We start from the raw sequence: 22,081 nt of genomic DNA on the forward strand, positions 1-22,081 counted from the left end.
GGAGGTTGCAGCCAGCTGGACACCGACCTGGGGTGGGTGGGGATGGTGTGCGGCCAGCTGGATGCTGATGGGGGTGGGGTGGCATGCAGCCAGCCAGATAGGATTTTGGGCTGGAGCCATGCTCCCAGTCTGTCTGTGTCCACAGCAGCAGCAGGTGGGGGGCATGGCTCCAGCCCCAAATGCACCCCACAGTCTCATGCACCCCACTGGAGGGGGGCTGTAGGCCTTGGCATCCTATGTGCAGATTGCTGACACCTAAGAGAAAGAGCCTCAGAATAGAGTTTGCATCCTGACCAGATGTATTTTGACTCTGATGACAGCCCTAGGATTGGTAGATATAGATTGTTGAATTGTTTCTATTGATGCTTTTTTGTTATTACTCTGTATCTATAAACTCACCTATTATCAACTGGAAGGTGTTGTGGTTGGTCTAAGGGTCATGCTTGCCCAGAACAAAGGTATAGGGACTGGGTCCAAATCCACTGTCAACAGCAGTTGGCCTCTAAGGCTTGAGGTGCCTTGTGCAGCACAGTTATAGAGTGAGGCCCAGTGAGGAGCCTGAGGACCAGGGGGGTGCCAGGGAACCCTAGTTGGGGGTTCAGTGGAACTGGGGCCATGCAAAGGCCCAAGGGCAGCCTCACTATTTTTTATTATACCATCAAGGCATGGTAGGCGAGATGAGAAGGCGCCCTAGGGGCGGAGTGAGCATGGGACCCTGACATGTTACATTATAAGATACAGTTACTTTATTAGTAGGGGACTGGAGTTGATGACACAGGATACCCTTTCCTGGGATCCTGTGTTTCAATACCTCAAAGATCACTGTATACATGCAGCATAGCAGAGGGATAGAGACTGATCATCTGTCCTGGGGCTCAGACCACACCAGGGGCTGGAATGGCCCTTGATTGACAATCAGCTGATTGCTGGCCCCAGCCTTAGGCTTGGGGGAAAGGAGCTGAAGGGCTTCCCTCTCGGGGACTTAAAACCCTGTTTCCTGGCAGAGCCAAGGGCTTCCTCTGTGGGAACTTTTTAACCCCATGCCTAGCAGTTTGTCCACAGACCTACTAGATTCTGATTTTTAAGTCAACTGATGTAGGTCCTGGCCCAGACAGTCCTAGTTTCAAGACCCAGTACTCTCCAAGGTTGGGACTGATAATCAGGTAACCTTTGGCGCTGGTCCCCAAACATCCCTAGGTCTCAAACTGGACCTAGGACGGTTCAGCTGGGGCCAAGAATCAGTTGATTGCTGGACACATGTGTAGCTTTGAACTTGCCAGTACAGGGGGAGCCTGAGATTATTATCCTGGGCTGCCCCTGCACTGGCTAGTAGTAATGGCATGACTGGGATATAATTCTTGATCCCAAAATTGTGCTTCTGTAATTCACGTGTGGCATGGGAGCTGCAGTTGTTGGGATTGGGGATGAGATCTCATTGTGTCAGTAAATGAATGTGTATTGTGGGCTTAAGAAGCACAAAGGGCACTAATTGACACTGCTGCTCAACAGTGCTAAGGAGTCTGCCTGCAGTGCTACACAGACACAGCTACATTGCTTCCTGCTTACCAGGCAGCCCTTGTGTAGCAGCATGGCATGTTTGAAGGTACCAATGCCTGATCTGGTAAGATTACTGTGCAGACTTGACCACTGGGTTTATTGGAAATAGTGGTTCTGGATGCAATTTAATGGATAGCAGCAGATTATCAGTCTCTGTGCAGCAGTACAACTAGCTTGTTGGAAACCCCAGGTCTTTAATAGTAGTCTGTAATATTCAATCAACACTGCTTTGTGAATATATCTAAAAGTAACCTATGACTTAAATGATTTTATGGGGTTCCATGCCAGGCTGTTTTTGTCAGGAAGTTCCTCTATTCTGCTCCGACTAGATTGCAAACCGATAGTGAGCAGCCAGTCGAGAATGGAGAGCAAATGGAGTGAATTTATACGTATCTCTTTGCTGCAACATTAGCCTGCATGATTGACACTGGGTCTAAGCATGCAGGTTACCCTAGTGTAGGTATGAGCAGCCATGCAACGAATTTATACTTGAATTACTGGTGCTGCATTCTCCTGCGTGTTGTTGGACTTTTGAGAGTTTAGTCCAGAGTTCTCTGAGATGCAATAAATGAGTGGCTTTATGATTCTTTCCCTGTGAATTGTGGGAAAGCTTGTTTGTCCGTCTTGGGAGATGGGCAGAATTGTGGGAAGGCTTTTGGAGGACTGTCATGGTTAGAAGTAGAAGCAATGCCTGGTTAAGATCCTGAGCCAACTGCAGAGATGGTGTATCTACTGTGTGAAGATGTCACCCACTGATCTCTGTGTCATGTGTCAATTATATTTTATGCTTGATCTGTGGAAGATCCCAAAATTGCGCTCGTTATGGATGTGTGGCATGGGAGATGCAATTGCTGGGACTGGGAGTTGGATCCCATCATGTCATTAAATGAATGTGTGCCATGGGCCTTAGTAATATCATAAGGCATGTGTGCATGACACTTTAAAGCAGGCTAAACGCTTTTGCATCGCTTTAATGGTGTTGGTGCTTACATGCCTCAGTGGCATATTATGCATTAATTCCAGCTGCTGTAGGAAATTCGGCAGTGTAATGCACCTTAAATGGCTTGGGGTGCAACCCAGGGACCACTCTGCCTACTGGCAACTTGCCCTCCCCTCCCCACCAAAGAGGCAGGTAAACGGATGGGTGCATGCATGGCATGGGGGTTTAATCATCCCTAAATTGAAGCGATGTTTTTTTTAAACCCACGTAGCTTCTTCATACTGGGTTTGATCCTTTAGCTGAAGGGGTAGAGCATCATGTATGAAGCTCTGGAGGGTTTTTTTAATTGCTTTCCAGTGTCTGCCAAGATGGAAATTGTCGCAGAATATGGACGTGGCTAGGATTTCAGCAGCTCCTCATGGATTTCTTTGTGTGGATGGAAAACGCAGTGCATTGGTTGGTGTGTGTCAAGGGGTCTCTGTCCCCGATCTATAGTGTCTGTTAGACTCCTTAGGTACAATGCTTACCTCAAGCTGTAGAAACTCATGCTATGGAGGCCCTTGCATCAGACCCCTCTGCTGGCATGGCCACGATGTTGGCTACCACCCGGATGGTTCTGAGGAACTCAAAGACAAGACCCTGCCAGAGTCGCATTCTGGATTTTGTAGCGTTCACCTAATGTTTTCAGGAGCATTCCTGATTCGGATCAAGCGGCACCTTTTTCCATGCCAAAATTAGGATTGGCTGACAATCTGTGGGTGGGGAAGAAGGTACCAATCACTGCAGCAGAGTATTATTCTGAAGCAATATTATCACCATTTGCTGTTGGTGTTATGTGAATTCTTCAGTGCACCAGAAAGACTTGTATTTAAAAATCGAATCTCACAGTGAATGTGAAAAGTTCAGATGCATGCAGTAGGATTATCTGCTACATTTGAGGAATGAACCCAATACATTTAGTTTAATTTTGTGTGTGCATGATAATATATATATTTATATTTAAATGATGCACACAATTTTTATGCACAACCTGGGTATTATTTTGTTCTCTCTTCAGTAAAGCATTATAAAGTGTTTTGAATGGTTGCTCTGTCTGCTTACTGCTCTTCTTGGCACCCTTCCTGCCTTATATGGAAGCTGTCTTATTTTAGCCTTGGATTTCAATGCTTGTCCATTCTGGGGAAAATTTCAGTTACAGATTTACTTTTTTTTTTCTTTTGGAAGTCTGGCTACCTAGCTCAGTAAAAAAAGGGCCAAAAAGCTTTAAATTAGCTAAAGCCAGGTTGCCTGTGCTTTTACCATATTTGGTGGCATACAGTATGCAAGGAATGAGGCATGCACCTTGTTTAGGGAAGGCAGAATGAAAAGAAAAAAATGCTTCCAGTCATGGTTGGATGATGACTGCTGGGGATCCTGAAGACAGGAACTGTGGCTGTGAGCGAGTCCATACTGTAGCTCTGACCCTAAAAGGTGAACTCTGCTTCTCCCTTTCCCCCCTCCTCCAAGGTAGGCAGAAGGAGAAGATTGCATAGCAGTCGTTTGCAACAGCAGCTGACTGCTTCTATCCATCCATGCTTCTATTCCAGTGAAGAAAAACCAACACCTCTGCTTCAGAGATGCATCCCCGTTTTGGAGGGGGATGCTTTTTGGGAAAAGAGTGCATGTGGTATATGAATGCATCCTGTATTAGTCACTTGCCACTTTGTGCCCTTTAGGGTGTGTTAAAGGTCTTGGGTACTGAGAGCAACTGGCTAGCAGAGACTTCAGCGGAAGGAAAGCTCCTCATTAGTATGGATATGCCAACTTCAGAGCCTGAATTTAAAAGCCTTCTCTCTCAGCAGAAAGGGCATGTCAGAGGATGAAGAAAAGCAGAGGTATATCAGGGCAGTGGGTGCTTGAGGCAGTAGAGCACCCAGGGGCGATGGTGACTTCTGGCTGCTGCCATGGTGCCAGTGTGATTGTATGGATTTGGTGACACCTGCTATTTCTCCGCCCTCCAAATCCTAGTTACACTACTGGAGAGGAATCAAAGGCTGTGTCAGAACAGCACAGGTGAAAGCAACTTGTAATTAATGTCCCAAGAATCCCAGTAAGTCAGCACAGCAGCTTAAGGCTGCCTGTTACAGCAGGGTAGGGCTTAGCCCAGAAAATCAAGGAGCTGGATCCCAGCCGCTGAGCTACATGTTGCCGGATAGCAATGTAGCAATATGTTACATTGCCATATGGCACGCTACAGTGACGTAGTAATCACGTGTGTCTACATGCGGTCACCAGCTACGTCACCGTAGCGGTGCACTGCCAGGTATAATGCACTGCTACAGCGACGTAGCGGCCAAATCTACCCATGTGCCATGGACATAACACAGTACCCACCTGTACTGCACCATGTTTTAGTACTTCCAAAGGCGCAGCACCGTAGCAACAGCACCCTGTGGCAAAGTGTAGATGCGCCCCTTGAGACCCATACAAAAAAGCCTTCCAGCCCTACTAACACACAGGCTTTCAGTTGGGTTTTAACTGAAACACTTGTTAAAACACTCAAAAGATTTCCTCAGTCTAGTCTCACTGGAGTTCACAAGTACAGGAAGCACCTTTTTGTCTACAGTGAGACTTGCTGTATTAGAGACAATCAGTCTTCGACACTCCTCGTTCCGTACCAAAATGGACTCGGAGAAGACTCTTCAACAAATCTGTTTCTAATACAAACTTGGGATGTAGGAAAGGCTACGCTTTTATAACTGAGAAGAGAACCTGTCCCATTTGCACAAAATATAAGCATCTCTCTTGATCTCTCGTAAGGTAAATGGCAAGACAATAAATATATTCCAAATGTTTCAAAATTAGCTAGTTTTTCAATAATTAAAATGTGAGATGATACAAAACACTGCTAATGTATTTAAAAACATTAACAATATTCTGGCTTGCACCATTTAATTTACATAGCAGGAAATTCTGATTTTTCTGTCAGTTTATAATGCACATATTAATGACATGCATTTAATGTTCTCTTTTGCCATGCCTTTAATTAAACATGAACTGTACAAGCATAATACATTTACAGTGGTGATTGTAGCTTTATTGTAAGTGTTTGTTACTTGTGAAAGCAGGGAGTAGAATGAGAAAATGGACAGGCAACCCTAACAGGGACTAAAATGTTATTTCAGGCAATTGCATTTATTCTCCTGTCAGACAGTGACCTTTCTGTCTCCTCCTAGTTTCTATGTCCTTGTAGAGCAAGTCTGTCTGATGGCATTGCTGTCCCCATAGTACAACTCTTCCATAGCTAGTTATAGCAGCTGAGCTGCAGTTTCACACATTGAACAAGTTCATTATGAGCCCCACAAGGACAGACACAGGACTGGGGAAGCAGGTCATAACGCTGGCTGGTAGGCTGTGCAAAGCGGCTAGTATTCACTTAGGATTTGGATTTAGCCAATTTGGGAGACGGTGATTCGATATGGTGATTCAAATCACTGTCCCGAATCGATTTGGCTGAATCTGATTCTGAAATTTGGATGCTGCTGAATAGGCCAAATCTCCAAATCCAACAGGCCCCATCCCTTGCCCGCTCTCCCAACCCCATCAATGGCTGCCCTGCCCAGCCCAGCTCCTGGCTCTTTAAAAAAAAAAAAAAAAGGCTGCACATACCAGTTGATGCCAGGTGGGGTGTGAGGGCAATCGCTGCTGCCCCCCACTTCCCCATGCTGTGTGGGGAGCTCTGCCACAAGCCCCCATCCCCTGCCCACTCTCACAGCCCCAGGTCCCGACTCTTAAAAAAAACAAACAAACAAAAAAACCCCACTCACCAGCTGCTGCTAAGTACCCCATGCGGCGTGGAGGACTGCCACAGGCCTCATCCCCCACCCGCTCTCCCAGCCCAGCCCCCATGGCTGCCCCACCCATCCCAGCTCCCATCTCTTTTAAAAAATAAAAAGTCCTGAATTCACTGGCTCTGGCCAGGTGGGGGTTGGGGATCCACCTGGGAGGGTGATTTCTGCTGCCCCCCACTGCCCCGTGCTGTGTGGGGTGCTCTGCCATGAGCCCCAAGAAGCCGTGATGGCTGCTGCATGCTGCAGCAGCCAGTGAGTGTGGGGCTTTTTTTTTTTTTTTAAAGAAATGGGAGCCGGGGCTGGGCAGGGCAGACATGGGTGGGGCTAGGAGAGTGGGCGGGGGTCAGAGGCTCTCATGGGGTCTGGGGGAGTAGGTAGGGGATGGAGCCTGGTGGGGAGGGGCCCATGATCCCTCTCCCTTTCTCCAGCCCCGCCCCACCTGCCTCCTACTTGCTGGCATGGAGTCTGGGTCCAGGTCCAGCTCCCTGTGGTGGCGAATGGGGACTGCCCAAATCTCCAAAGCTCTCCAAATCTTTTCTGAATCAATTCTAACCTTTTTACTGGTCTTCTGATTTGACTTGGATTCAGAGATTCAGAATCCTCTGAATCAAATCAGCACCTGAAGCTTCGCACAGCCCTACTGGCTGCTAGTTTTGTCACTGCTGTTCCAAGTGTATCTGCACTGAGATATTAATGGCAGTCTTGCAAGGGGTTTTCTTGTTCTTTCTCCTTGAATCATAGTGCCTTCCAAGGGAAGTGGTGCTGGGCCCTACCTTGGGGGTCTTTAAGAAGAGGCTTGATGCCTACCTGGCTGGAGTCATTTGAGCCCAGTTTTTCTCCTGCCCAGGCAGGGGGTTGGACTTGAAGATCTACAAGGTCCCTTCTGACCCAACTTCTATGATTCTATGATGACTTGATGCCTCAGACCCGCTCCTTCTTTTCCTCATTGACTGCATTCCTCTTCATTTCTGTGGCCCTGGAGTGCCAGTAGGGGAATGACATGAGGAGTGTATACATAGCATGGCATCCCCAGAGGGGTCACAGGCTAGGGTCTGTCACTGTGCAGGGACAGAGGCATGCATGGGTGCGGGGGGAATGCTACTGAACAGATCACTAACTCCCTGCAGGCTGTGTAAGGCTACTGGACCAAAGTAACTTTGTTGGAATAGTACCACATCTGCTCTCATTGGCATAGGAGTCTTTCCTTGGTCCATATACATTTCCCCAGTATCTGGTCAGGCCTGTCAGCCAGGATTTTAACTTTAAAGAATAAAAATACTAAAGCTGACTTGAAAAGGTGGTAGTGGTAGTGGTGGGGGGTCTTGTCTCCTTTTCTGCTTTTTCTAATGATAAAAAGGCCTGCAAGATATTTTTTCACACTTGTCTCTTTATACCAGAAATGTAAAATGACTGGAGGATTCCAGAGCATGAGGGCTGAGCAAAGAAGAGAGGGTTTCTAGACAGACTGGCTAAAACTCGTGGCGATTCCTTGTTAACATCAATGCCCTTGATGACTCTGGTGAAAAGATTTTTGGTTTAAGAACTAGTGTTCTCCCCATATGCTCCCCTCATAAGGTGCAAGAGAGAGCATGGCCCTGGTTAGGACTTTGTCTTGGAGGACCTGAGTTCAGTTTCTTGCTTCTTTTCAGGTACCTTGTGTAACTTTGAGCAGACCATCTGCAATCAGTGGGAATGAGTTGCCTTAATACTATTGAGGATATGAGCCTTTGTCTTTATGTCTCGGTTACCCATTTGTAAAGTGAATGTGGAATAGAATTCCCTTACCTTGAGCTGAGCTTCTCTTGTCCATTTGTAAAGAAACCATTCAGGCCTTTCCTACTGATCAGCAACGGGCAGAAACACCATTTCCCCCCCCCCAGCTTTTCTTTTTTTGAACCCCCTTTCCACCTTTAAGATAGGGGCATCAAACATACAGCCCATGGGCAATATCCACCCTATGGAGCTGCTCCTTCTGGCTTCCTATCAAGCCAGGGAATTCAGGGGCATGGAGCGCAGGGGGTAGGGTGTGCCACAGAATCTGGGGGTACAATGTCCCATTAGACATGGCTGTCCACTCTTCATGGCTCTTCAGCAGTGGTGCTCAACTTGCAGCCCACAGAGCCTTGAAATTCAGCCCACAGGGCTCTCTACAGGTTGGGAAATTTGATAGCAGGGAGCAGTGGCAGTACAGGGGAGTAGTGCCCCCCCCCCACTGCCAAAATGTCAAACCCTGTAGGGCAGAGTGAGACCACCCCTTCCTTTCTCCCTCTGTGCAGTGGGTTCAGGCCTGGCCTATGCTCTCTTCTTTGCCGTCCCCCCCTGGGTGGGGCTGGGCCATGCACCCTTCCCTCCACCTGGCCAGGTTGGGCCCAGGCCATGCCCTGTTCCTCATGCACATGAATCAAGGCTGGCCTATGCCCCACCCCCTCTGTGTGGTGGGATGGAGCTCTGCTGCACCCACCCTGGGTGCTGAACTAGGTCTACCATACAGATCTGGCCCATGCATGGATTGGGCACTGCTCATCTGGCCTGGCAGCCAAAATGTTTGAACACCACTGTCCTATGGCCATGGCCCATGGCCACTTGCCCCACAGCTGCTGGATCCAGATCCAGTGAATTTAAGACCTCTGATTTTTATACCACTTGCTACACAAATCTCAGAAGTGATTTCCATGGCTGCTGGTACAAATGCACCTTAGTTGGGTCCTGTGCCTAAGAGGTGGCCAGAGCACAGAGGGGATATGGCAGAGATGTGCTCCATGTGGACAGTCCCCCACTAGTGTCAATCTACATTAGGGATCCTGCATTAGTGACATGATTTAGAGCAGGTGCCCTCAACTTGGTGCGGCTGGGGTTAGCATTGAAAAGCAGATTTACCTCATGCGTTCTACTCGGCTAATGGAGAGGATTTAGCCTTTCATGGTGGATCTCCTTTCATTGGGAAAATGAAGTATGTTACCCTTTCTCTCAACCATGCCATTAAGCCATTTTTAATACAGTTGGTTCAGAAATCAAACTTCCTCTTACATGTGGAGTCCATATTACCTACTCAGATATGTAGGACTGAAACCCTGATGCATACACAGAGAATTCTCTCTAGAAGACTTCCCAGCAAATGAAAGGTGTGCAGCATCAAAAACCTGTGTCTTAGGAAAATCATAGAAATCTTAGAAAATTAGGGTTGGAAGGGACCTCAGGAGTTCATCTAGTCCAACCCCGTGCTCAAAGCAGGACCACTCCCAACTAGATCATCCCAGCCAAGGCTTTGTCTAGCTGGGTCCTGAAAACCTCCAAGGATGGAGCTTCCACAACCTCTCTGGGTAACCCGTTCCAGTGTTTTACTACTCTTCTATTGAGAAAATTCTTGCTGCAACTTGAGACGGTTGCTCCTTGTTCTGTCGTCTGCCACCACTGAGAACAGTCCAGCTCCAGCCTCTTTTGAACCCCCCTTTAAATAGTTGAAGGTTGCTATTAAATCCTCTCTGTCTTGTCTTCTCTAGACTAAATAAGCCCAGTTCCCTCAGCCTCTCCTCAGAAGGCATGTGCCTCAGTCTCCTCACCATTTTTGTTGCCCTCCATTGGACTCTCTCCAAAATGGATGTAGATATTTTTAAAGTCCCTTTGAACCCTATGATTCTATAGGTACTTTGGGGAATAATATTACAGATAAGCATTTGAAAGTCTTGCAAAGCCAACCTAATTATGTTGGCCTCCAATCCCAGTCTGCTTTGCTTTCACTAATATTGATTTTGCTTTGTATCTCACTAGAGCTCACAATAACAACTGAATTAAGCCAATGTACTTAATTTTGATGTCTATCTGTTAGGAGAAAGAAAAGTATGTGTTGAATGGAAGTCATTATGTCGGACAAAACCTACTGTAGGTTTTTCTCTTGTTTTGGCTTCATGATAGTTGACTATTATATCTGCTTTTAGTGTTGCTTAGGAGAAGGACAAATCGGAGGTGATCCACCATAAAAACATCAAAACAACCTACTGAAAAGGTCATTAATTTTACAGCAACATCCATATATTGATTTCACATTCTGCAGGTAGAGTTTTGATAAAGACAGCATTTTGAAATTGGACAGAAATTATTCTCTGTCTTGTTTGGAATTAACCATTATGTTGGGTTTTTGGTTTTTTTTAGAAAAATTACATTACATATGTGAACATAATTCATAAATGTGTAATGTTCTCTCCTAAACAGACTTTTCTCCAGATGACAATTTGAATAAAGCATTGTATCAAAAAGTACTGGAAACAACCTGAAGCTGAAAAATGATTAGAGGTCTAAGAAACTTAACTTGAAGGAAAACCCTACAGAACTGGGATTATTTCGCTTGAAGATTATTTGGCCTTTTTAAAGAATAGCTATCATCAAATACCTAAAGCAAAGTTATATAGAGGATTGTGATAGACAAGGGTTCTCCAGCTTCTGGACAGCTGGGGGCTACACACCACTAAGACTGCCCCTGACATTTCACCGCAGGCTGTGTGCACAGTCCAGTCCCTCCGCTGCTGTCCACGCAGCATCCTGCACGCAGGCACACAGTATACTCTCCATACTGATGCTTGTACAATCTGTTTTTTCTTTGCCACAGGTGTATGCGATCCCCACCTCCTCCCTCCCCACGGTCATGTGCATCATGTAGGCAGGCTGGTCCTGCAGGTAGGCAGGCCACCTCCTAGCAGCACTTCCATCCCACTCCTGGCCATGCATGTCATCCAGGCAGCCCCCCACCGTAGCATGCAGTGCAGGCAGCCTGACTTCTTTCTTCGCTGAATGTGCAGCATGTACAGCCTGGATCCCTCCTCCACAAGGCACCCAGAACCTGTCCTGTCCCCAGGGACTGGGGGCAGGAACTAGAAGCTGGAGGAGGTAGGTGGAGCCCAGATACCTGGGTCAATGGGTGGAATGGCAACTGGCAGGAGGCCGTGGGCTATGAGTTAACTCTTCTCAGGACCCCAGCTAGACAACCTTGCCTGTGATAGGTTTTTTTTTTGTGGCTGCAGGGGACAAGAAGTAACAGACTCAAACTGCAACAAGGGACATTTAGGCTGGATATTAGGCAGAACTTTCTACCTTTGAGGCTGGTTAAACATTGGAATAGATTAGGTTGTGCAGTCTCCATGCTTGGTAGCTTTTAAAGATCAGGTTAGAAAAACTCTTGACTGAAATGGTTTAGACAGGAATGAGCCTGCCTTGACCAAGGACTTAGACTACATGACCTTTTGAAGTCCCATCCACCCATATTTTTCTATGACCCTATGTTCTAGAAGGTGTGTTTTGGCATAGGGCCATATATTAGCATGAACCAGCTTCTAGATATTGGGCTCAGTCATCATCCATCTCACAGTATCCAGTATCAGCTGGATGGGAAGCTTGTCAGTCTTGGGCGCTTCTGGGCAAAAACAAAATTCACCACCAAGGACATCCACAACCTTCAGTTTGCGGATGATTGTTGCGTGATAACTCACTCTGCACGGGATGTGCAAGCAACCCTAGATCTCTTCAATGTTTCATATAAGAGACTTGGCCTGTCCTTGAATGTTGCCAAGATGAAGATTCTCCACCAACCCTCCCCATGCTGCCTGAACATCCCTCACACTATCTATGTAGATGGGGAGGCTCTGGAGTATGTGGAGCACTTTCTGTATCTTGGCAGCCACCTCTCTCAATGGGCTACCATAGATGAAGAAGTCCAGCACTGGGTCAACTGCACCAATGCCACCACCTTCAAGCTGTGACAATGTGTCTTTGAAAATAGAGGCCTTTCGAAGTCGACAAAGGTCCTGGTTTATAAGGCTGTTGTGCTTACCACCCTCCTTTACTGCAGTGAAGCCTGGACCATCTACCGTTGCCACATTAAGACCCTTGAGAGCTTTCACCAACAGTGCTTGCATCTAATCCTAGAGATTAAATGGGAGGACTGCCAGACCAGCATGAGTGTCCACCAGCATGGAAGCCTTGCTCTTGAGAAATCAACTCCAATGGATGGGCCACTGTGTTCAGATGTCTGAGAACCACCTCCCCCACCAGATTCACTTCTCCCAGCTCTCTGTTGGCTAATGCTCAAAGAGTGGCCAAAGGAAATGGTACAAAGACACATTCAAGGTCGCCCTCAAGCACAGAGGCATCAACACCAATGGCTGAGAGGAGAAAGCTGCTGACCATTTGATGTGGTGCCACCTGGTCCACCAAGGTGTGCTCCACTTTGAGACCCAACAACTCAATACCAAGGCAGAATGGTGGCAGCAGAGGAAGGAGAAGGAGACGAACCCCAGGGCTGTGAATCCCATTCCCCCACACAATAAAATACCCCCATTTCCAAAGAACATGTACATCCAGAATTGGGCTCCTCAGTCCCCTGAGGACTAGGGCTGTGCACAGCTTTGGGTGGTGATAAGTTTGGGAGGAGATTTGGCTTGATTCAGTGGCCAAATCTCCAAATCGGAATTGAATCAGGGAACCAATTTAAAGGTCCAAATCGATTCAAAGCTCTCCAAATCTTTTCAAAAGATTCGGAGAGCTTTGATGATTCAGGCAATCCCTAGTGGATGCAGCAGGGAGCTGTAGCTGACTCTGAGCTGGTAAGTAGTAGGGGCAGGGGAGGGAGGCTGGAGGAATGGGGAGGGGACCATGGGGAGACCCCTGCAAGCCCCTGCTCATGGCAGAGCCCCCCATGGAGCAGTGGGGGGCAGTGGGGATCACCCCCTTGCCCAGCAGCACCTGCTGAGTCGGGGCCTTTTTTTTTAACAAGTGCTGGGAGGTGGGGCGGGGCAGCCATTGCTGGGCTGGGGGGGATGGGCCTGGCCTGGCTGATTCAGAGATTCAGCAGCAGCCGAATCTCCAAATCAGATCTAGCCAAATTAAATCGGGACAGTGATTCAAGTCACCAAATCAAGTCATTGTCGCCCGAATTGGCTGAATCTGAAGCGAATACTGAATCTGAATGCCATTTTGCACAGGCCTACTGAGGACATGTCAAGCCTGGTGGATGTCATCCTCGATTCTGAGGGACCACTGCCAATATATTAGCATGAACCAGCTTCTAGATATTGGGCTGTATATGCCCAAATCAAGATCTACCTGGGTGCAGGATTTTCTGAGCCTTCCTTTGAAGCAGATGGTACTAGCCAGAGAGCAGTTACTAGGGTCACTGGTCCACGGGCCTGATTTAGTGGGGCAATTTTGATGTTCTAAAAAACATTATTTTCTTCTCTTCCTTCATCTCGTCTATGTTCCTAGAGATAACTGTTATGATTTGAACTGTGTAAAATGTCAACTCAGGATAAGACACTGACAGGCACTAACTGTGCCTCCTTGCAGTCCGTCTGGTGGTACACTGTCGTTAATCATGGTCTGAAGGGAAGACTCTATCACTCATCTATGTATAGCAGGGCCTATTAGCACACTGCTCAGCTGGAAGGAAAGCCACAGAATCCACTGCAATATTTAGAATTTACATATTCATGAACTTAATTAACTAGTCATAGGGCATTTTGAGAACAGGTATGAGCAGCCTTTGCCTCTCTCTTTTTATAAAGAGAATTAAAGGCAACAGCCTTGGGCTTCATATTTCACATTTGCCTTTTATACGGTAATAAAATTCTGCACATTGTAGCACAGGTGGGTGACTAATTGATATGAATGTGTGAGGGACTGGCACTTAAGCTAGAGACCACCTAGTTTTGTTAAAGTGTGCCTCCTTTGTTGACAGCTAGAGCTATGACTAATTAAGGTTATAGTCCAATGTTAGGTTTTTGCAGTTTTGGAGGACCATTGTGTGTATAAAGTTTATTACAAGAATTTTTTTAATACTGGTGAGGGTTTAATTACAGTTGTCCTCATTATGAATTGGTTTTGCCCCTTGATCCCTCTAGATTTGAAACTGCAGTTTATATTTCATAAGCTGTTAATACACAACTTTTTCAATAGGGACCTCATCCTTTTTGAGTTAATTTGATATCTGACATTCAGGAAATGACCCTCGTGCAACAATGATGATGATTGCTTTTTACCAATTAAAATATACCCTGACATGGGATATTAGGCCAGCCATTTATGTTACCATCCTAAAAGCATCTGTCAGTCAATGCAAATTGCATGACTGGAAAAGCCAGGAGTAGAATAAACTGTATGTGAATTCAAGCAATTAATTTTCAATTTTTCAAAGAGAAAATAGAAAGGGAGGCTTTGATCTCTGTCATTTTCCAAGAGGGAGACCCCAAGCTGTTTCTGCTCATTTATTTTATGGGTTTTTTGGCCTAGGAAAGTATTAAGTTGTGCAAATTAAACAATTCACCTAGACTTCCTGGAAAATCTCCAGATTAAAGTGTTTTTTCTCGCTTACTGGGTTTCTTAATTTCCTAATTTCACACTGCTTGTACTTTGCTCTAACTCTTTCTCCTTATGCAACAGCTGCCTTTATGTTCCCTGTTACTTTGTAGTGTTAGAGGGAGGCTCTTAGGTGAGTTGTTGTTGCTCAGCACATTAAGCAGCACCTGAAATGATGTAAGATGAGATGAACGCCTTTGTAGTCTCTAGGCATTAGCTTTCTCACTGACAGGTTTGTTATGCTGTGGTCTTCAGCTAATTTAGACCAGTCAAGGATTATCATTTCTGTTCATCCCAACAAAGCTCTCAAAGCTGTTACTTAGGAATTTCTGAGCACAGTGATTATATTTGGTGAGGAGCAAATCCCTCTGTGTTCCTGGTGTTTCTTATCATTATGATGACAGATAGACGCACACACAATATGTTGGTCTAGGTTTCATGCTCTCCCTGAATACCTTTTGCTTTGAAACCCAAATCCTTCAAATGACATTTGGTGTATAATAAGCTCTTCAAAATTGTTCGGTGATGGCAATGGCACGGACACATTTATCATAATCTTTAGGGCTGATCTTTGCTTTGTTCCATAAGCTGTCTAACAAAGTTGTCATGTGAACCTGAGCCTATTGTGTCACATTCTCATGTGAAAACGCCAGTTCCTCATAAGAAAGAAGCTTGTTGAACTGGGTTCCACTAGCTGAAAATACCTTTTAGGAGTGGTAACTTTCATCAGAGGAGCAAGATTCAGTACTAAATGGAAGTTCTGCCGTGCAAGAGCATTTCCCTTAATAAAAGCAATCTCCTTTTAGAGAGAATGTGCAATGGGCAGATGCTGCTGGAGTCCTGTGAATTAGTCTTTTCCTCTGAGGACTTCAAGTCTCAAAATGGATTAATCTACCATGATATACTTTGACTTTAGCAAGGCTTTTGGCACCGTCTTCCATGACATGCTCACTGGTAAGATAGGGAAATATAGACTAGGTGAAAGTACTGTGGATAGATAACTGGTTGGATCACCCTGCTCAATGAGCACTCACTAATGGCTCGATTTGGGAGGAGATGCTGAATGAGGTTCCTCAGGGTCTGTCTTAAGTCTGGTATTTTTTAATATCTTTCTTAACTATCTGGCGGATAGGATTGAGTGCACACTTGGCACATTTGCAGACCACACCAAGTTGAGTGGAGCTGCAGATTAGGGCTGTGTGAAGCTTTGGTCCCTGATTCAATTCAGTGGAGATTTGGCCAGATTTGGTGGCTGGATCTTCAAATCCACATCAAATCAGAGGACCCTTTAATCTCTCCAAATCAAATTGGAACCTTCTGAAGAGATTCTGAAAGATTTGGAGATTCGGACACAGACACGGCTTTAAATGTTTTTTCTACATACCTCCAGGTAGCAGGGGCTCATGAATGCTGTGATGATGGGGTGCATGGAGTGTCCCACAGGAGCATGGGGGGATCCCCAGCATGCTCGGCAGCAGACCCAGAAGTGGATGAGAAGCACTTCTGGGTCTGGTGGACAGCGTTCGGGAGGTCCCTCCCTGCCCCCCCACCCCTGCATGCTCCCTGGAAGACCTGGAAGTGGACTGGAGGTACTTCTAGTCCACTTCCGGGTTCACCACTGAGCACATGGAGGGCCTCCCCCGCCCCCCACGACTCCTGTCAGGAGCTCCATCCACCCCAGCATCGCAGTGATCATGAGCTGTGCTTTCTACCTTGAGGTATGTAGAAAAAACATTTAAAGTTGTGTCTACGTCCAAATTGCTGATTCTCTGAATCATCATCAAATCTTCAGATTCAGATTTGGCTGAATCGAATCAGGGATGGTGATCTGAATCAAATCAAATCACTATCCCCGATTTGGTCCAAATCCAAATTGAATAGGCCCTGCTTCGTGCATTCCTACTGTAGATATAATGATGATTAGAGGCCTGGGAAACGTGACCTATGAGGACAGGCACAGAACTAGGATTTTTTAGTTTGATGGAGAGAAGGCTGAGGTGTGGTTGGTTGTATGGTGGATGGAGATGGACTATTCTCAGTGGCAGCAGGAAACAGTCTTAAATTGCAGCAAGAGAAATATAGGTTGGAGGTTAGGAAGAACTTTCTCATATGAGGGTGGTTAAGCATCCTCAGACTGCCCAGAGCAGTTGTGGAATCTGCATCCTTGGACTTTTAAGAGCAGGTCAGATGTCAGGAGGCACTACTTCACAGTCAGGGTGGCTGGCTTTGTAACCAATTTCCAAGGGAAGTGGTGCTCCCTCCTACCCTGGGGGCCTTCAAAAGGAGGCTTGATAGACTCCTTGCTGAGGTTGTTTGGCCACCGCAATCTTTCCTGAAACTATGTATATTTGGCTGGGATGGTTTAGTCAGGGATGATCCTGCTTTGAGCAGGGGGTTGGATTAGATGACTTGCTCAGGTCCCTTCCAACCCTACTATTCTATGATTTTGTGATTTTTTTAAAAAATTTTTTTTTTTTGCATGTAGAGAGTGAGAACTAACAAACTTCTTGCTACCACCTAATCTGGCCTCTTGTACATTTTTGCATACATAAAACAAAAACTTTCAGGTTAATATTCTTCTACCACAGTAGTTTAAGTTATGACTATTTAGCAAAGATGAAGTTTGAATGCCTAGTTCTAAAATTTCTTTTAATAATATGTTTCAAGGAAATATGAGATCTTTATGATAATCATTGTGAATAAATGCAGACAGCATGATGCACTGGATTTGATATACATGCTGGGCCAGAGTACATGATTAGTTAATAACGTAGTCAAGGGATTTTAAAGGATGAAGTATTTAACTCCTCCTATGTTGTTTTGTATTTCTGGCTTGTTATACATATTTTTAAATCAGCAATTTCTCTTTACAAGTCCAAGTTCAGAAATGTGTTGTGCATGTACGTGTGAAATTCAACCTATTTCCAAAGGGAATTTGGTGCAGGTTTCAGTGCTGGATGGTCACTTATTGGGTGTTAGAGGCAAAAGCCTAGAAAACACACAGAAATATCTCCCTTCTTTTTTCATTCAGTTAAACAAGTCTTTTTAAATGTAAAGTAGCTGAATGTTTACAATTATTAAATGTAAAGAAATAATGTTCTGTTAATAGTTTGCCAAACAATGTCATCAACACAAGAGATGTTCTGCAGTGATAGAGAAAAATGTGTAGCATCTTGATGGCTCAGTATTAAAAATGCCTAGTTAGGTGGCATTTTGCTGTGAAATGCACTCATTCCCCTGGGTTTCTCTGGCAGGTGAAAAGACTTGCATGCAGCTGGTTAAAAAAAAAAAAAGTCTTTGAAACCCATTTTCTATAATTTTATTATACCTGCAGTTTTTCATTTATTGAGAATGCCAAAATAATAAGAATATTAAAATGTTCAAGTTTAGAACATTGAATTGAAAATTTATATAACATTTCTACTTCACTTCTAACTCTTTTTTTTAACTTCACTGTGTTCTAAAATTTTTAAACAACATGAAAAATAATTAAAAAAAAAAAAAATCAAAGGATGCCTCCTATATTGACCAGCACTAGTAGGGTCCATAACACGGAGTGAACTGGCATGCCATGCATTTCCCTTAGGGGAGGAAATGTATTCTGAGTTTCTGAGATCCAGTAGTTCAAAGCTCTATCTGAGTCTAATTTCTTATAAGCTTTCTTGTCTTAAATAGGAGGCCTCAAAGAGGATTGTACCTGGCACCTTCAACATTAAAACCATGGATCTGTACTGTTTAGGCTGGTGGCTTTCAATCTTTTTTCATTTGTGGACCCCTAAAAATTTTTGAATGGAGATGTGGACCTCTTTGAATTGCAAGTGTGGGGTATTCCCATACTTTTGGTTGATCATAGTCATCTTTCGTGGACCCTCGAGGGGTCTGTGGACCACAGGCTGAAAACTACTGATTTAGGCATTTGGAAATACCTCTGTTAGCTGGTAGCAATAATAGGTTTTTCTCTTGCTACATAAACAAGTCAGTAACAAGGGAGACACATAAATTAAGGAGATTAGTTTTTAATAATCTTAATTCAGGTCCTCAGTACTTTAAGAATAACCTTGTTCATGGTGCAGTGACTGGGTTTACTAACCCTGCTGAAAACCAGCATATATTTGTTGATGGAGAGCTCTGTGCTGATGTATTTGGGCTCTCTCTGGTACCCGAGCTAGCTCTGGCATCTCTGCATGGTAGTGCACTGTGCTGTGTAGACTTGATGCATGGTTCCTGTGAATGGGTTGGACAATCTTAACTTTGTCTCTCCTCTTGTACTCTCCTGCCACGACTTGGATTTAAGAAGAAAAGGAAGGAGATCAGTGAGCTTTTGGTGTTTGTGATCGATAAATGCCACCCAGGTGTTGCGTGCTCATGGTATTGGTTAATTTTCAAAATAAGAGATGCAGTAACAGCAATCTTGCCAATTACTTCTTCATTGGTGAGGAAAACCCAAGTTGCGGATGAGGAAACTCCACTCTGAATACCTTAAAGATACTACGTAATTCATATAGTCTCTACCGCCAATTACCTCATTAGTGGAGTGCGTTCTCGACGTCTCTTATTCTTTGCCTGCGTCTTGTGCCAGGAGTGGCCCCCTGCTGCTCCCTCACAATCCATCCCGCTGTTTCAAGGACTTCATTGCCCTGACGGGGTCAGGGGCTTGAATTAGCTCCTACTACCCACACATTGTCCAAGAGATGCCATCCCTTTCCGTAGGCTCCCGGCAGAGCCGCCTCCCGGTGCCTCAGTACTTCTCCGCACTCACTGGTGCAGCTGCGATTCCTGGAGAAGTCGTCTGCCTTGTGTGTGACCTGCTGTGTCCTCTGGAGTCCAGTGCTCCTGGTGTCCTTCTAGATTGTAGGTCAGGCTCCTTGTTTCTTCTCTCTCTGGGTCTTGGTCACCCCTTTGTCCATCCTCTTGTGCCCGAAGGCAATCAGTAAGTTCCCTACTGCTGGCTTTATGCCGGTTTTGGTGGGCTAATCGCCCAATCCTGTCTCGGGTGTGAAATTTCCTCCACCTGTCAGGGTGCATTCTCAGGTCAATCCTCCCCGACCTTGCCTAAGTAACAGGGCTCCTGCCTGAGTCCTTTATACAGTTCCCTTGGCTTTTGCCCTGTTCATGCTGTCACTGCTTGGTTCTCATCTCTTTCCATTCTGAGCAGGAGATCCAGATCCAATACCACCTCCACTCTCCTTTTTCCTTGATTTTTGTTACTTTTAATGAGGAGAATTGGGTCCTTTAGACACAGCAGAGGACAAAGGAAGAGCCAGCGTCAGTTCACTGGAATCCTTGGGCAAATGCTTTGCAGTCCACACATTGGGAGGTAATGACATAGGTAACTATGGAAGAGTTCTCTCATCCATTGTATTATGTCCTCCATTTAACTATGGAGAGCAGATAAAGAATCAGAGACTGGGGAAGTGAGAATTTTTTTCCACTCTATTTACTCCATACCTTGCTGACGTCAATATTTTCCTAGATTGGCCTACTGTATTTCCTATAAAAATGTCTTGACATTTTTTGGGGGTCATAAAGCCCACATATGTTGGAGTCAGAGAGATGTGATGATGATGATTTGTAATCTTGAAACATAATGTCATGAATATTGCTTACAGTGGCACCACTGGTCCCCAAGCAAGGTTGAGGTATCATTGTGGCTGATGCTGTAGAATTGCATAGTAAGAAAATGTTTCCTTTCCAAAGAGTGTATCTAAACAGATAAGGCAGGTGAACGCTGGGATAAAAGGGTGGTATTATCTCTATTTTGCAGATAGGGAACTGAGGCAAAGAGAAATGAAGCGACTTGCCCAAGGTCACACTGGAAGGTGTGGTAGAACCAAGAACTAATCCCAGATCTGCTAAATCCTAGCCTATTATTAGTACTAGGATTGTACAGTAGAATACAGATATTTTATATAGGGATGATTTGTGACCCCATTAGTTCGTGGAGGCTTGGCCAGTTAAGAAAGAGCCTCTCAGCTGCTTGCTGTAGCTTTTACTTCAAAAGGCTCAGCTTCTCCAATCAGGTGGAGCACAGGTGAGGTTCCGTGTAGCTGACTGGAAAAATGGTGCCCTTTTGAAATAAAAACCACAGCAGACAGCTGGAGCGTCTTTGCGGTCTCACATAACCGTTTGCTGCAGTTATATCTCGTTCTGGGACACGAACCCTGTAAAGAATCCTGGTTTGGCTTTATTTGTGTTATTACAATAGCGAATGAAAGACCTAATCAAGGCTCCCATCAGGGCTGTCCTAAGGGGGCTTTTCTTACCATGTTATAATGATATATATTTAAAAAAAAAAAAGTCTGATATCAAGAGGAGTATTCTTATTTTTCCTTCTTAGAAGGCATGACAGAAGGAACCATCTCTTACGAAGGTGAAAGCCTTGTATTTGTAAGTGAGAAAAAGGCATGAAAATAACTGTTCATACATATTAGCAAGACATCAGCTTATCCTTTATGGTAAAAGAAAAATGAAAGAGCTCACGCAGAAGTTCTAAGAATGACTTTTTCTTTCAAACCTAGCACTTTTCCCGTTAGAATATAAAAGGATTCAGACAGGCATTTAGCTCTTTATGAAATCACATCCCATTTACTTCCTCAGAGTTTCTATTTGTGTAATTACCTTTCTTTTTGCTTAAAGTAACACCCTTACATAAAAAGAAAAAGCAGTTATTAAAGTTGTGGCATAACAATTCTACAAATTATTTCTCCTAAAATCATTAGGAGGAGGATTTTCTTTATACTTGCATGAAGTCCTTTGTTCGTTACCCCAGTTTTTCAAGCAGGGGACTCACTGGGATTGGTCGCTGGTCACACAGACCCAATTAACACTGAAGGTCAAGAGTATATTATACGGAAAAAGTCCTGGTAGGATAGAAACATGCATTCCCGATTAAGACAGCCGTTGTAGGAAATGAAATTATAGCTCTAGAAATTTGATTGTGTCTGTGCTCGAGTGAGGTAGCGTCTCTGCTCAATTTCTCAATGTGCAGGCTGCCATATGCTTCAGGAATTCAGCAACTTTTTAGTGGAAAAAGAAAGGAAGAGCCTAGGTTAGTGGACAAGGCACTGAATGGAAACTGTAAATATGCTGAAGGATGACAGAGGAATTTCTTGTGGTGACAAAACTACTTTGCTAGGCTGCTTCTTTAAGAGAATTTGACCATGGAGTGTCTGCCACCTTTTGCTGTCTGTCAGCCTTAGTGTAACATTAATTTAGGGAAAGTCAGCTCGGGAGCAGTCTTAGCTGGGAAAGGAAATGAAAGACCAGATCCTCACAAAAAAAATGTCTGTTTGTCTGTCCGTGGTGTGTGAGCATTTCACGAATTTCAGTGGTGTTTCTTTGTCTCTCCCATCTTTGTTACCTTCACGAGCTAGACAACAAGAAGCATTGTTTAGGAGGACAAATACCATTGATG

The 22,081-nt window shown here is 44.9% G+C and overlaps 1 long non-coding RNA gene across 1 annotated transcript in view; it reads right to left on the bottom strand.

Annotated features, from left to right (window-relative positions):
- LOC109320988 overlaps positions 1-12,224 on the bottom strand; it is a 17,141-nt gene extending 4,917 nt beyond the window's left edge. The window contains exons 1-2 of the long non-coding RNA XR_002103917.1: positions 12,065-12,224; positions 6,767-6,770 (exon numbers count right to left, since the gene is read on the bottom strand). This is a non-coding gene — a long non-coding RNA (uncharacterized LOC109320988). The remainder of the gene's footprint in view (positions 1-6,766; positions 6,771-12,064) is intronic.
- Between the last annotated feature and the right edge of the window lie 9,857 nt (positions 12,225-22,081).

The sequence above is a fragment of the Crocodylus porosus genome, unplaced genomic scaffold, assembly GCF_001723895.1.
Source record: "Crocodylus porosus isolate Cpor-Errol unplaced genomic scaffold, CroPor_comp1, whole genome shotgun sequence".
In the NCBI taxonomy this organism is placed as follows: domain Eukaryota; kingdom Metazoa; phylum Chordata; order Crocodylia; family Crocodylidae; genus Crocodylus; species Crocodylus porosus.